We start from the raw sequence: 17,514 nt of genomic DNA, 5'->3' as shown, positions 1-17,514 counted from the left end.
AATGAGGCAATTGGGGACATGACTGGCAGAGAGCTCAATTTTACTCAAGGTGGTTGATTTGGTGCATTTGAAGAAATGCTGCAAAGACTTGGAGAGTTTAACCCTCTGTCTTTCAGTTGGAAGAGAAAACATGGAAAATCAATGACTTTTTCATATTGCACATATATATGTAATAGGTTTACTTAGTTTGTCTATGGTTTTCTAAGCAATGAAGTGAAATTTACTACACAAGATTGCCTGGTAACTCTTTAACAATTGATAAAGACTGTGTTTTCGTTACCGTTTGTGCAATTCTCCAATCTAGAGTGAAAAGTACTTCCCTAGATAGAATGGATTCCTTAATCACTTAAGGCACAATGGCTCCTTCTGAACTTAACCTCCATCCAACCTTCTGAATTGACTCACATTGCTTTATAGGACTCTGGTTTGGTATTTTCATTGAGTTTAGAATAGTTTGAGTTACTTTTCTTTTAGCAGTAGTGCTAAGGGCAGTAAACCTCTTAATGGCTCCCATCTAAATAACACTTTGCAAAATTTTATATTTTACTGCTGCATTCCTGCATGGTAATAGAAATATTTGCAACATGCATAAACATACAAATAAGTTACGTGATAGGAACAGATTCATGATTGATGTATTGGGTTATGAAACTGACGTCAGAAATGTAGCTCACTTATTTTAAGATAGCATACTTCACAAAAATATATTTTGAAAGTATATATTAAAACCATACTTATATATTAAAGTTTTATTAAATATTTGTTATATGTATTTAAATATTACTCATACGGTATTTTTCTCATAAATTTTAGGCCATTTGGAAATGCAAACATCTTTACCATTTATAATTGTTATATGGGCAGTACAGAAACATACGTGTATGCATGTGAATACACACAATGTAAAGAGTTATATGAAAGAAATGTAAATGTGATAGGAAAGTTGAATTTCCTTTTTGAAAACATTAGAGCAGAGGGATTCATTTAGATTTTTTCTCATTGTATCATTTATTATCTTGTGATGATAATGTCTATTTGAGTTTTTTTCATTTTCTTTTCTTCCTTTGCCAAAATAGCTTATTAAAGGTAAAGAGCTGTGGAAATGGCCTTCTTGGCAATACATAGACACAGATTTTTTTTTTTTTTTTAAAGATCTTTTAGGCTCAGGTAATTCTCAGTGATCATTCCTATCAGGTGTTACTAAAGGTAGTCTATACAGACATTGAGTCTATTTATATATTGTTTCTTTCTATTGGTAAGTTTTCATTGAAGTGCATTTGGGTATAGTGTATTGCACTCATTCCTTAATCCATGGAGAGCTGAATAAGGAAACTTTTTCTGAACTTCACATAGCTGTGTTATTTTTTATCATGTGGTTACTGGCATATTGACAACTACTTTGTTGTGTAGAAATGTAAGATCTTTTTAAAATGAGTGAATGAGCATAGGATAACAATAATGGCTTTGAGGATAACTTTCATGAGATTCATTTATTTTGCTAGTGCTTTACTACACTTAGTATTTGACTGTGTTCTTTTTTCTTTAGATAATCAAATAAAATATTTTGATAGAAAATGTCAGCTAAAGTTTGAAGATTTTGACTGTGAATTTACAAAAATTGAACACTTCAGCCCCGATGCTGAGTGGTAAATGAATGTGGACTTTGATTTTACTCACTTTAAATATGATGACATAAAATATTCAAAATTGTTAAAGAAAAGACAGTCAGGGGCTTATAATAATGAATGTTAAAATTTTTTAAGAATACTTAAATTCTTCATTTTTAAAATGAGAGAAATCATCTCTTCTAAATACTTAGTGTCAGAAGTATCATAAATGATAATCACTACTGCATTTCTATTCAGAACTTTATAAATTGTTAGCTAATACATTGGTAGTGCATAGGATATAATATAATTTTGTTCCAGTATAGACTCTGGGTTAGTCTAAATGTACAGTGTAGAAACTGTGCTCTATTCAGCTAATATTGTCAAAACTTTGAAAAAGTATATTTCATGGAGCCACAAAAACAATCAAAAAGATAAATAAGGCTAAAAGCAAAATGTTTAAAGTCGAGAAAATTTGACCAAGGAAAGAAAAAAATGAGAGACTTGAATAATGGCATTCAAATGAATGAAGGCAACTCTGTCAAGACTAATTTCCCAAATCCATGTCGAACATAAAGAAGTATTTCTTGCAGTTAATATTTCCTGACTATCTTAATGTTTTCTGATAGTGTGTGGTATCTTCATCTCTGAGGTACAATTGTCAAAGATTTTAGTACTCAGTGCAGGTTTCTTTTACCTTATTGACTCAGACAAGGAACATTGGTTCTGTTTAGACTGTGCAGATCTATATTTTGATATTATTATAGTGTTCTCTCCAATATATATTTTGATTGCTAGGGACATATAAGTACTTCCCATACTTTAGTCATTCTACTACCACCTTTATGATTCTGGAAATAAAAGATCTCTTCAGAATTTCCCGGCAACTTGCTATTGATAAAACTTCAAACCACAAACCACATATACAATGCGTGGCTTTGGTGAGAAGAGTTATATAAATCGCATAATTTTTGTGCCAGTTCTATTTGTTGTTAAAAGATCAGGCTGGATTGAGTATCAAATGACTATGCTTAATCAGGTAAACCTCACTTTGATTTAGTTATATGTGTAATTCTTTAATCTTGGATTGATTGTTTATAATAGAACAGCTTAATGATATTTATTGCCACAACAATATTACTGTGATGTATCTTTCCTAACTTTTAAAGAGATTATTATACATACTCGAAGTGAGAGCTTCTGTCAGATTTTCCCATATACATGATATTCATCTGGCTTGGTTATAAGGTGTGTGATTTATTGGAATTTATAAATGTTCCATAAGAGGATATCTTACTTCTGCTTAGTTTCATGTTGTAGACCAACACACTTTTCTTCTAATTAGGATGTATTAAACAATCATTAGCATGAATACATGAATCTTTCATTCATGTATTAATTTCAGTCTAGGAGAAGAGCAGCACCTTTTTTCTCTGATATTTATGTTTAAAGATATTCTTGATAAATATATAAATTAACAGTCTTTTTTATTTTCTCCTGTGAACGTGGGCATTGTCTGCTATGGTCCTATCACAGAGTAACTCAGTCACCGAAGGAAATTACACTGCCCCAAATCATATACAACTTCCTTTACTTGTTAATTTCTAAAATGCAGAGTACAAAGACAGATTAATAGGTACCTTTCTGGACATGAACAACAGAAAGTACACTATCCTTGTTATCTGTCTCACCTTGTAATGCACCAGCTCTTCCTGTTTATGAATATATGTATATGTTTTATATTCACAACATTTTCAGATAGGTTGACTTCTTAAAAATTGAAGCCTTCTAAAACCCTAGATAAAATACGAAAAATGATAACTTTGAAAGAAATGAACAGAAACATCATTTGCATTTATGCAAGTTCAAACCTATTATAAGGTCTTCACAGAGAGAGAATGCATATGCATTCTTTAGATTGTTGGCTTTTTGTTTTATTTTGTTACATTATGTTGGCTGTACCCTTAATTTTTTGTTTTTTATCATTTCTGTACTTTATGTAGAGATTGGTAATACTTATCACTGACTTCTTTTACAGGCAAAAGTCTCTATTAAGTTCTTAGAAATGGTTTAGCCAAAGGTGTAATATAATTTATAGCATTATTACTGGTTTTCTAAAAAATTAGAAACCAAAAAAATAAGTGCTGTATTTTTTTTGTATAAACTGTATTTGCAGTAATTACATATATTTAAATCAATTCATGGTCATTACATATGTGTATATATACATATTACATAACAATGTATAGTATGTGATAATGTATATATACACATAGTCAGCTTTCAACAATTTTGTATTAAAAATATAATAATTTAATTTCTTTTATTTTATGTTTTTAACTTTTAAAATTATTTAAACTGCTACAAAATTATTCTTAGTACTTTAATTCTTAATTACTTTGCTTAGAAAGCTATAATAGATTGTAAAAATCCTGTTATCATTTTTGAGTAAATAAAGCAGCATATAATGATGAAAACTATTGCTATTGTAATTATTGTGGCTCTACCTCCAGTTTCATTGACTGCAAAAAAAATGTTTCCTAAAAAAAGTCATTGCTATAACTTGATTAATAATTTAGCAAAAAGCATTGTAGTAGTGTATTATTATGAATGGTGCTCCCTTCACACTATAGTATCAAATCTGTTGTTCCTGAGTTCATGTTGGTCTCTATTGCACTGACTAGCTGTATAACATTAGAGTTACTTAAATTCTTTACTCTTGTTTCCTAGTTTCTAAAATGTAGACAATATAATATCTACCTTGTTGGATTTATGTTTACTATTATGTTAGATAATATGTGTAATGTTTTCAGCAGAAAGTCCGGAATATACTTACCACTTAATAGAAGTTATCATTTATATAATTTTAATCTTCAAGTACAAAAATATTAAATAGAATTAACTTTGGAGATTTCTTCTACTACTTTCAGTATCAATTTCAATTACTTTTTTTGTTGTTTGGTTTTGGTTTTGTTATTTAGTGTTAAACTTATCTCAAGAGACAATTGAGTGAACAAGCTATTTCAAGCAAGGAGAAGCACGTACGACTGCAAGGGAGTAGAAAATAAAAAGTAGTGTACAAAGAAGTGTAAGTAGTTGGTCATAGACACAGTGAGGGACATCACATGGCAGGGATCCCCAAGCCCCGGGCTGTGCACCAGTACTGGTACATGGCCTGTCAGGAACAGGACTGCATAGCAGGAGATGAGAGGTAGGCAAGAGAGCAAAGCTTCATCTATATTTGCAGCCCTTCCCCAGCACTAGCATCACCGCTTCAGCTCCACCTCAGATCATCAGTGGTCCCTGGTGCCAAAAAGGTGGTGGACCGTTGATCTATAGGATTCAAGGTCAACATGAGGTTCTTTGCTCTATATCAAAGAAAGAAAATAGCTATTCTTTATGTTTGGTTACCCTATTTTTGACCAAACTATGTTATTTATTAGGTAAGGTGAAAGGGGACATGAGATGTAGGACTGGTTGGTGGAGGACTCAGTTCAAACTTGGCCTATCACCATCGGGTCTCATGTTCTTCAGGCTCTCCAATATTGTAAATGAAGTTCCACATCTTCTAGTCTATGCCAATATTGGATTTTTTAAATTTTAAAGTGAGAAAATGTAATATAATTTAAAAATATTTGTATACTATTACTATCTTACTTCGCAAAATAGAAAAGTATTCATGGTATGATAACCTTGCTACTAAATTTCACTTTTCTTGTTCACACAAACCATTTTCTTGCCTACCTAACGCTTTGTCTCTTTCATGTGTATTTTTATTTCTCATGAAGTGGAGTGGAGAGAGTAGCCTCTTAGCTCAAAATAAGACTTCATATGACTTCTTATGGTGAAGTCTCACTCGTATGACCTGAGCAACCCAGCTATAGCTTTGAACATTTAATTTATTAATCAACTAATTTGATTGATGACCTTTAAGTGTTCAGCACAGTGTTGCACTGCAGTACTGTAGGCATAGATAAAAATAAATCATGCTCTCTGTCTGTCCTCAAAGCACTTAGAATCTAATTGGGGACACTGAATAATAGTGACCTACACAAAGCAGTATAGATTTAGTAGTAGCTCCTGTGGTTTGGACTAAGTGTTGTGAGGGCTCTGAGCCTCAGGTTCATCATTTATGGAATGGGAATTGTAATATTTACCTCACAGAGGTGGTGAGTGGAACAAAAGGGATAATATATGTAAATTGCTTAATTGGCCATGCGGCAATAGTAAGCTATCCAAACGGGTAGCTATTGAAAATACTGGAAACAAAGGTAACAAATGAGTGAACACTGGTGTAATTTGGAAAGACTTAATGAATTCAGTGGAACTTCTATTGGGTGTTAAAAGACGGCACAGAGTAGTGATAAATACGTATTTATTTAGTTAAAAGTGAGGTAAAAGGAAATTGGTGTAGGCGATGGAAAATGAATATGCAAGGGAAAAACACAGTTTTGAGCATTTGTAAGTATTTAAGATGATAAAGAAACTGATTTTGTAGAGCAGAGAATGTGTTTGGATAACTAGGAAGAGAAAAAACAGGATTTTGAAGGACTTAAGCCAACAAGAAACTTTTTAGATTAGATTTTTAAAAAAATAAAATAGGATACTATTAGTGATGCTTATACAGGAAGCATTATGGTAGTGGTATGTAAAGGTGAATCTGAAATGGTAGGTATGAGGATTAGAAGAGGTAGGTCGTACTGGGACCAATAGGATGAGGGAAAGCAGTGATCACCTTTTCCTGTTGCGGGGTAGTGAAATCTAGAGGGTGGGACTCACAGGAAGCAGGCTTTCCTTGAAAACCTGGTAGAAACTTGGTAGTGTTTTACCCCTAATATCTAGTTTATATTCAGTTAGTCACCAAATGATTTCTAAGATGATAGTGCTTGTTACAACAAGAAGCAGTTAAGAAAAAGCGGTTCTATGGGAGAAATAAAATTAGGGAATAGATATATAATGGTTGAGGTGACTTAAAGCTTGTTAGGTAGAAATTTATGGATTTGATAAGAGGTAAAAAATGAGGACCTGGGTCAATAGAACAAGTGATAAAGATTTTTTGTTATTCATGTTATTGTTGAAACTATGTGAATACATGCAGTATTTAAGGCAATTGGCACCCAAGGGTTATGTTTTTTAATAGAAACATAAATGGATTTTGTGATTCTGAACATTAAAATATTAATAAGATTTTGGATTTGAAAGTAGGAGATAAAACTGTTAATGTAATGGGAAGTAAAAATGAGAATAATAATGCCAATATGTTACACATTTTCTTTTTTTAAATTTCTCTACAACATTTAATTATTTTAAAAATATTGAGAAATAGATAATGTATTCACTATCACAGCATTATCTTCATTTCAATATTTCTTTATACCCAATACAGAATGTATTCTGCTTTAACCTTTTTAGGTTTAAGGAAACTACCTTATTAATATTAATTGAATATATCCTTTTTAAACTCTTTTTTTAGCTAAATTTATTGAGGTGACATTGGTAAATAAAATTATATAAGTTTTAAGTGTATAATACAATAATACATAACATTTTCTTAATTCCCATTAATTTCAATGAAAATCATAAACCCTGAAAGTTTCAAATTGAGGGCCCATGGTGCTTTATGTAGCTAAGAATGTATCAGTTTTTGTAACTTCCATAGAAATGTATTTAAGGCAATCTATGATAATTAATTCTCTTATATTTCTAAGTAGCTACCAAAGACAATTTCTGTAACTAGATTTTTGGCATTCTCCAAGCTAGTTCCTTATACTCTTCTGAATTAGTCTTTGGTTAGCTAGTCATTATTTTATTAATTTACTGTTTTTAACCTATGTCTTTCTTTAATGCCTCATTTTTTTATATCTTCCTAGGCTCCTCAAAATATTTTTGAGAAGTGCGATTTTCAAAGTGATTTTTAAGATGCAAAATAAGAAAAGACAATCTATATTAAACAAAATTAGCATATTTCAAAATACCACGTGCTGGATGACTTAGACAACAGAAATTTACTTTCTCACAGTTCTGGAGGTTGGATGTCCAAGATCAAGGTGCTAGGAAAAGAGATTTTATTCTGGGGCCTCACTCCAAAGCTTGTAAATGACAGCCATCTCGCTGTGTCCACGTGCGGCCTCTACTATGTGCATGAGATTGAGGTATCTCTAGCATCTCTTTCTCTTCTCATAAAGAAACCAGTCCTATTTGATTAGGGCCCACCCTTATGACCTTGTTTAACTTTAATTACTTCCTTAAAGGCCTTGTCTTCAAATACAGTTATATTATTAGGTCAGTGCTTCAAGATATGAATATTTAGAGGACACAATTCAGTCCATTACAGAGACCATTTATCAATTTCAGATTAATTTATACAGCTATAATTAATCATTTTTAATAAAAACAATATACTATTGAATGATTTTATAACATCTATAAAATTTTGTGGAGAGAGTGGTTACAAACCATTTAAATGAATACGTGCCCTTTCTTAATCATACAGTTTAACCCTTAAAGTTGAAAGCGGGAACAATTTAAAAAGCGATTTTTGATATTCTTCAAAAAGGGATATTAAATGGTCTAAGTTATATAGCCATACATTTTATCGATGATACTTTTGTGAGGAAAAAATGTTAATGAGAAAATCACCTAGAAATGTTAATAGAAATCTATTATTCACACCTTGCCATAGCAACACTTTCTGAGAGCGTGACCATGTGATGCGTGGTAGCTGCAGACCTCTCCATATACTGTGTGATCTCAGGTTTCTCTTTAAAGAATCTTGGCATCTGTAACATAGACAGGTGTAATTTGTACCATGGATCTGGTCAAGGTCAATATTCTTTTTTTTCTTCATAATTTCTATATGTTCTCTAATGTGTAAGCAGTCCATTGAAGCTGGAATAATAAGCTAATTGTCATTTTAATCTATTATTGTTTTTTGGCAGAAACAGTACATTTAATCTTATCTTGGACAAATTAGGCCAGAGGAAGATGAAAACTGTCAAGATTCTTAACATGATCATGGTTTCTATCAGATTTGCCATAGCGAGCATCAGAGACAGTATTCTAATACTTGTTTCAGTGTTATTCTTATTCTGTGAATGGTGTGTAAGTGATCTCTTTGCAGATTTTGACAATCATATTTATATTTCTTAGGAGAATTGCATCTTGAATGGTGATACCTGTCTTTTTTTGCCTCACTGTCACTGAGTGACATATGATAAATGTTTAGGGAACTTCGCTCCGTTTGAAGGGGTTGTGTCTGCTATGTGCTTAATTGCCAGTCTTGATTTGGCTGACGTGATTGAGGAGGCTTTCACCTTCAATACATGCTTCCTGAAACTGAGTAAAAACAGTTTTCCTTCATAGGAAGCAATTCTCCTCCACATGTACTTGTTATTTACAAGGTCTTATAAATTTGAACATATTTTTTGGTTTTTGTGTGCTTGTTAGCTTGAAAACACTCTTGATTTATAGATAAAAAATGTAAAGCATATATATAAATGAGAGAAGGATATCATAAAATATGTAAGAAACAGTTTATTGACTTATCAGACTTATCAGACTACATGTACTCTTTATTTATTAACTCAAAATTGTTTGTAGTGGAGGAAATATTTTTATTAAAATTCAGTTTGAAACAAGGTTATGTTTTTTTCTTGTAGTTATTTCAGTTTGAACAATAATGTAAGATTTGCAATAGGTTGTCAATATTTTTAATGACGTTTGGTTTATGGTCTTTAATATTGTTTTATTTCCTATAATTTCATTCAGAATGATTATGGTTTTCTTTGCATTATTACAATTTATTTGCCTCATGTTTTCTCCCTAAGTCTTATGATTTATATATTCTCCAAATAGGAATACATTTGTCCAAAACAACTTTCAGAAAATCAAAGAGTTCACAAGATAATTTGGGCATTTTATTCTTATATAAGCTTATATATTTTTGAACACTTTCATTTGCTGATTTAGTTATATGTCTTTGCAACTTTATTTTGTGTTTCTCATAGGTATTTGAGGTGACAGAAAAGCTCATTACTGGTTCAAAAATGAAAAGAGCAGATACTTTTTTTTGCTTAAAAAGATTTCCATGTTTTCTAAAAATACATGATTGATTTAAACTTGAAGCAGAGACTAATCATTCATAGTTAGCAGTCTGTTACACACACACACACACACACTCACTCACTCACTCACTCACTCACTCACACACACACAGCTAATCTGTTACAGCTTCCTAATTCAGAAGACTGCCCTCCCTGTCTCCTGCTGAAATAAGTGATCCTGAATGGATAGTGTACTGGCATGCACAGAATGCAAGTCAGTCTTAATAGCCAGAATAGTGTATTTTGGGATGAGGGAGAATGGAATTTATTGAGAGTCTGCTCACAGCTTAATCTGCCACCACAAGTGTCAGTGGCCTTGGCTCTCATTCCCAGCTTCTTTTGATGAGCCACAAAACTTTTTTGCCCTCTCCTGAATAGTGAAGGTATAATACGCCGTAATAATCAAAACTTTGCATCATTATGGTCACAGCTATTCAGGTTTTTTTTATGGTATATTTGAAAGGGGCGAAAATAAATATAAACCTTATGGGAAAGCTTACATTGTTTGTCAGCCTTTTTGTTCCCTTTCTTTGGTGTTTTGTTTTGCATGTAAAGGCTGCCCAGTTCCATTATCCCCGGCTTCCCTACTCTGCAAATTGCTGACTGAGAATTCTTTATTAGCAGTAGTAGGAGTCAAGGGGCTTGAGACAGAAATTCATTTTTTTTAAAAGAAAAAAATTCAGGTTCTAATTGGGCACAGGACAACTTGGAAAAGCATAGCGTGCACAGTGTAAAAATTTTTGGCAATACATGCTCTGAATCACTTCCCGAGTATTCTCCCATCTCTCTTTCCTCCCATCTTCCTAAACAATCAACTAGCTGTATGCTAGGTTGATTCAAAAGAATGGCTAATTGCAGAAGGAATTAGAACTATGCAAAGAAGCAAAGTAAGAAGTTTTAGCTCCGTATTGAGATATGCAATATTCCACAATTGAAATACATTTTTACTACATATATAGATTCTTTAATAAAACTGTCCAGCTTCCTAAAGATGTGTGAAATTGTTCCATTCCACAGTATTCACTAGATGGTTTTCATGGTTCTTCTTATAATATTCATTTTATATATCAACATGTTAGCATCTGTAAGCATAATTATTCCTACCCTTGATCCTCTTCCCATTACCTGTTTGGTATCTGTGAGTCATAGTTCAAATCATAGTGGAAATCATGGGCGGTAACAAATTGTAGTTCTTGAAAATTTTGTAAATCTATTTGTAGTCATGTACAGAAGCCAGTTTAGCTGTGATATTACTTTATGATAGGTTCAAAAGAAAATCAAATACAAATATCCAGAGTTGTGTTTTATAACATTCAATTTGAGAAATTAAATATTTATTTTTAAGTCCTTATAGTTTGTACCTGTGTTTACTTGGTACCTCCGTAACCATTTAAACATGAAACTATCAATTATTCTGTAGATAACTGGGTTATATTATTTCATTGAACTTATTGGATTAGTCAAGTAGACAAAGCTTACCTTTTTATTTGTTCCAATTTGTAAAAAGTGAAAAAATTATATTCCAGTGTAAATTTATATATAAATTGAATTATCTAACAAATTTTTATATAACTTTTTAAAATAAATATGTAAGTTTATTTTTTTATTTTTAATTTTTATTATTCTTTTAAATGAGGCAACCCTTAGTTGACCTCACAGATTGTAAGGACCTTGTCAGCTTACAGTCCCTCACTTTTTATTTTTTACTCATACAGCACCTGGTCTTCCTAGGTGGTCTCCCATCCAGGTGCTAACCATGCCCGACCCTGCTTAGCTTCCGAGATCTGACAGGATCAAGCTTGTTCAGGATAGCATGGCCATAGGCAAGTTTATTTTTTAAGAAAGCAGCAAATGCAGATGCCTTACTATATTTATTGCCAAATGTAAATTATTTGTTGCAGTCAATGACTAGAAAGACTTGTTCATGTATTAAATTCATGTGTTTACAGGCAGATAATGTACCCTTTTAAATTATCATGGCCCAAACAGGAAAAAAAAGAGATTTAGATATAACAGCTACAAATGATATTTGGCAATTGCATTATTTCGATTTCAATTGTTTTATAATTATACCTGTTAACTTATAGCTCTTTTAAGAAGTGTAACTTTGCTTATGAAAGAATATTTAGATATACATTTGTGTATATGTTTTAATTTATATCCTTGTTACTCAGATCAGAATTACAACATTTTATTCAACATTTCTATTGAATTATTGCATATTCATAAAGATTTTGTTAGTAGTGACTTCATATCTATTTTGGTTAAATGAAATTTTCTATTTAGGAAATATTGCTATTTATGAGCCATTCTTAAAGTTAAGAACAAGATGTAGCAGTTTGGGGGCAATGTAACTCAGCATTTGTGAGCACATTTGGTACCGGTATCAGGAGAAAAAAAATCACATTAACTTAAGTGACAGTTATATATTTTTTGAAGACTTGGGGTAAACTTTTAGTACATCAAAATGGACTTATGGTTGCTAAGAAAAAATAGTATGTGGGTATATGTGTAAAACATAAGACACACAGTTTATGATCTAAAAGTATATACTATAAGCCTTCTTAGTGATTTCTTTAAAATTAGCTACTGATTTGGCTGTCCATTTAGTTAACTTATTTCTATTTCATTTCAACCTATTAAGCTTTGTTTTAGCATACTGTTGGAAGTATTCGGTTAAATATTTGAAAGTCATGATTTTGCCAGATTCTACTAGGAAAGGAGACCAAAGTTATTGAATTCAGAATTTTACAATAACAGAGCAGAAAAATATTTATAGTTTGAAATGAGATGTTATAACTCCTTGCAATATTCAATTAAATTGTCTCAAAAAATTTTATAACCTAGAAAAAACTTCCTTTGTGAAACTATTATAAAAGGTTATGTATATGCAAATTATATGTTTTATATGGCTACAATTTATTATACATATTTTATGTATTAAAATTATTAAACATTATATATTTTAAATATATGCATTTAAAATACACATTTATATATAAAATGTTGATATACCTGGAGGTATTAGAATATTGCAATATCAGATATTGCAAAACATAGATAATCAATATGATGGTCCAAAAAGTTTATGCCTGAAGAAATGACACTAATACTATTTATCCCAATTTTAATTTTGTATTATCTTACAATATAAGAAAAGTATATCTAGAAAAAAGAATGAACTCTAGCTCCATTTTGTTGTGATTCAGGCCTCAGAGGCAGCATAATTTAAATTGATATATTTGTTTCTCTGTTTCAATATCCAAGGTTAAAAAGGCTGATTATATATAGAGAGAAACTTTCATACTTCTGCTGTTTTTCATATTATCAAATGATAACATAATGACCATGTGCCACATTTTGCCAGATAGATGTTATCCTTTTAGAGTGGATGAACCAATTGAGGATCGCGAGGTTAAATAATTTTCCAGAAGCAATATATCTGGCAGGTGCCAGAAATGGATTAGAATTAGTGGACCTCAAGCTACAAACCCATTGCCCTAATCATTATTCATCATTGATAAGGAAAAGCTGTCTTCAGACTATTTACTCCCACGCACTGTGGGTTTTGTTTTCTACTATAGAAAGCCTGCTTCATATTTCTGATTATTTAATAAGAGGGTCAGCAAAAGAGTTAATTTGTAATAACATTCTGCAATGCAATATACTTTCGAAGGTCAGAATTACCGTTTTGATAGCATTTACATTATATAGAATCCATATTCAAAATATCTCCTCTTTATACCAGGTCCAGAAAGAGCCACTCTCTCTTAGTGTCAGCCTTGAGAAATGTATTGATACTCAAGTCAGTCTGAAATATTACCTGGTTTATTTGACTAGTGGCGTCTAGGTAAGGAGTACATGTGATTTGACCCAAATAATATAGAATCTTCCTGAATACCTAAAATCAAGACAATTAAGGCTTTACACATGTAAGTCATATGAACCACATTGAAATTTTATTATAGAAAATTGGTTTATACTGAAACTAATCCATAGCAAAAACAATTCTTTATAGATTTTTAGGATAGAATTGGGATAATACAGAGACCACACATTTGTAAAACATAAGAGTTAAAAAAAAATTTAGCCCCTTCACCAGTTCAAGTAACTTTTCTTTGCTTAAAGTTGAACTCCCTCATTTAGAATTTATATAGACTTGGCTATGAATTAAGAGAAAAACTAAAAATTTCCTCTGAGAAACATCTATTAACACAATGGCGTTATATCAGATGTGACAATAGCGAAGTTTGAACTTATAAATAGCTAAATAAGATATACATGTTTCAACAAATAGCTAAATAAGATATACATGTTTCAATTTCACAAGCTATTAAGTAGACCTAAGTATATGCTACCAAATCTTTAATCAAAAATGAAAAGTGGACAATTTATGTATTAGACACTGATAGGGCAGCATTACAGATTAATAATCATATGTAGATTTATTAAGAGGTAAAACATTTAGTAGTGCCTGCTGCATAGTAAGTACTCCACATTTTAATTTCTCCCCTCTAAGAAACCTAGAAATGTCGAAAGTGACCACACTTTTTGTGGTAGAAAAAAATTGTCTTACCCTCCTTAAAATCCCACTAAACATCTACACAACAATCATTAATAAAAACAGACAGTTTCTACTATGTTCAGTCTTTTAGCAACATTTACTAATGGCCCACAATGTACCAAATATTAGAATGGGCATTACTATGATAAGCGTTGATAAAGAAGTTTCCAGGAGAAAAAGAGATTACTTCCAATTGCACAAGGAAAACAAAAACAGAGATGGTTTATGAAGGAAGTCACAGATGAGACTGGGAGTTTCTGGGAAAGGTGAATTTGTAGAGATGAGGACTGGAAGACGAACATCCAATCAGAAGAAATCTTGTTCGTTGAGGATGGGGTGTGGGAAAGGGCAAGGAGTGTGTGACACTGAAAAGTTTTTGTTTTTCTAGTGCATAGTGGCAGAAGGGGTGAGAGAGAGTGGAAGTTAACTCTGGAAAGATATTTTGAAGGCTTTGGAAGTCTCTAAGATTCTCCGATTCTGGGACAATAGGAAGTCTATTAAATTTAAAGAATAGGAGGTCATTGTGGATGCCTTCGTTTTGAAGTGATAGAAAGGTTCTTTGTTAGGGACAGTGAGGTGTCAGTTTTCCACAAATAGATTCCTGGACAAACACAGTACTGATATGGAAGAAGAACATTGGTTTGCTTCTAGTGTTGTGATAAAATAAGGTTATATGATATTCTCTGGTTCTGATGAATGCATTTAGATACAAAGGTGCAAATTCTTCTTAAGACAAAAGTTACATCTTTGACTTCAGTGGAAACTTTGTATATCCTTGCAGGCATGTATTGAAAAACAAAATAACAGTGACATTCTATTTTGAAGGGAAAAAAATGAATGAAAAGTAGAACATACTTTGTTTCTGCAGCAAATGCAATTTAATTTTTTTTCCTCCCTGATTAGCATTAGTTTCCTTACCTTTAAGAAAATACAGAAAATCTTCACAATAGAATATTGGGTTCTGTTTCCTTTGATGTAGTAATGCATATACAATATTGCACTAATGATTAACTGTTGTGCCCCTGAGCTTTCCCCAGACAAAACCTCCTTTCAGCAGATTCCTTATCTGCTATCAAGGGAGTGTTTACAGCAGCTAAAACTCTTAAGCGCCTTGTCTCTGAGACTGATGGGGATAATTAAGCCAGTATTTGCCAGCCCTCTGCTCTTCTTCTTTGTGAGGTTGGAAACTCGGAGGAGATACATTAACCAAAAACAAAACTCTGGAAATTCATATTCAGCAATTTGGTATATATTTTATTGGTTGAATTTCCTCTAAACCTTTCGATTTGTTTCAGATACATAGATATCTGAACCATCAGGCAGAAAAGAAAACTACTCTCTTAATACAGATCATCTAATTTTCTACAAAGGAGAGAAAATATATATATATTATTAAAAATTATATGTTATATATATACTTGAAGTTTTAACAAAAATTAAATATTTTTGATTTGCTGCCACATATCAAATTTAGAACTAGTTTAATATATATACAGTGGTGGCAACAAAGTGGGATATAGTTTTCTGAGTTAAGACTTAAAAAAGATCTTGTTCAGGATTTTCTTGTTTTTGGAATTATAGTTATTGGGAAATTGTGTGGCAAAATATGATGTTGGGCTGATTTATTTGCCCCCATCGTCTGGATCTCCAGAGAAAGAATTCTCATAAGCAATATTTATAGTTTGTGCTAGGATGGAGCTGAAATAGAATAATTTATACAAATTGCTCATGCCACAAATTAGGATAATATACTATTTATCTTAATCTATATTTAGTGTAAGTTTATTCTCTTTCTTCATGTATTATAAACATATTTTGGCCCCAAGTTTTCATAATTGAAGTTAGATTCTGAATTCAATATTTAATGCTGGTGAGTTCTTGCTGAGACATTATTAAAGTATGAGTATTTCTTTACTTCTGTTCTTTAATTCAGTCTTAATAAGTTGCCAATAATGGCAAAATTTAGCTTCTGTAATCTTTCATCCAGTTAAAGACTATGCTATGTTACCATTTTTCATATTACTAAAATTAATGATTCACAATTTAGACAAGATAACTATATATAAAGAATTCCAGTAATGAAAGAAAAAAATCAACAACCAAGAGAAAACCTAGATTATAATTAGCTAAGATGCTGTATAAATGATATAATCAAGAAATAAAAATTTTTTCTCATACGAACATTTATAATCTTTCGCTATTTGAATGGTATACTTTTCACACAAATTGTTTGTTGTATAAGTGCACTTTATTTGTCCATATTTTAGAATTATACTAGAATATTGTCAAACACAGTCAAACTAGGGTTTGACTGTATTATTTGACAGCAAATACTGTTTGCTGACTACTGAATGTAGAATATGTGAAAAAAGGAATACTCTTAAGATAAATTATTTGAGCATATGAAGTAGTTAAAAAATAACAATAGTAGTTGAAAAGATTAAAATAGTCCTTGGTGTTTTTATTAATGTATTTCTATGTGAGAAGATAAGACTCTACTTTTTTAGAAATAGAAATATAAATACTAGTTATTATGTTTGAATATTATTAGTGGCTATCAAATGTGAGTGCAAAACTTGAAAACATCTAGAGGAAGACATTTAGAAATGCTCTAAAAAGCATGATTTGACCTAGAAAATGTACATTGCCCAGGAGGAAAGGAATGAGTATACTATGTTCAAGAATAATCTCATAGAGATTCTGTGGAAATCAAATGAATCCATCACCGTGAAATCCATCATTGTTTGTCCATTATCTAAACCCTCACAGCTCAGAAAGGATACTTTTCACCCCCCAGAGTGCTTACCTACTATATTCTTGGAGTGTAATGTGGTAACCAAGTGACCGTAAGTCTGAACAATTTCAAGTCTCCCACACAGCACAGGGCAGCACACTGTACCCTTGATGGAAAGCTACATTTCTGCACTATTCAGTGTTAAGCAATTGTAAGGAGTCTGATAAAAGGAAAATGTTGATGTGTTTATGAGACTATTTTCGGTTTCTGGACTTTACTGAGGGCAAGTGTATATTTCCATGAAATGAAGATGGGAGAGAGAAAGAGGTGAAGTATTTTAAAATATTAAGCTTGATGAAACAAAGCTCTAAAATATGTATTATAAATTTCTGCTAAATTATATTTTGCCTGTTCTCCACTGTGTATCCATAGCAAGATAACATATTTTAATAACTTTTTACAACTGCTTATATATGGTCTCTATTTTTAAAGTCATGTTCTCAGAGC

General features: G+C 31.7%; 1 protein-coding gene and 1 pseudogene across 3 annotated transcripts in view; one reads left to right on the top strand and one right to left on the bottom strand.

Annotated features, from left to right (window-relative positions):
• Nucleotides 1-17,514, top strand: part of LOC120587606 (receptor tyrosine-protein kinase erbB-4) — a 767,195-nt gene that overhangs the window by 142,613 nt on the left and 607,068 nt on the right. The window lies entirely within an intron of this gene.
• LOC120587878 (uncharacterized) lies at nucleotides 11,416-11,534 on the bottom strand (annotated as a pseudogene).

The sequence above is a fragment of the Pteropus medius genome, unplaced genomic scaffold (genome assembly GCF_902729225.1).
Source record: "Pteropus medius unplaced genomic scaffold, Ma_sr-lr_union100, whole genome shotgun sequence".
Classification (NCBI taxonomy): domain Eukaryota; kingdom Metazoa; phylum Chordata; class Mammalia; order Chiroptera; family Pteropodidae; genus Pteropus; species Pteropus medius.
The sequence above is the reverse complement of the archived record's forward strand: the minus strand, read 5'-3'. Positions and strand labels throughout refer to the sequence as shown.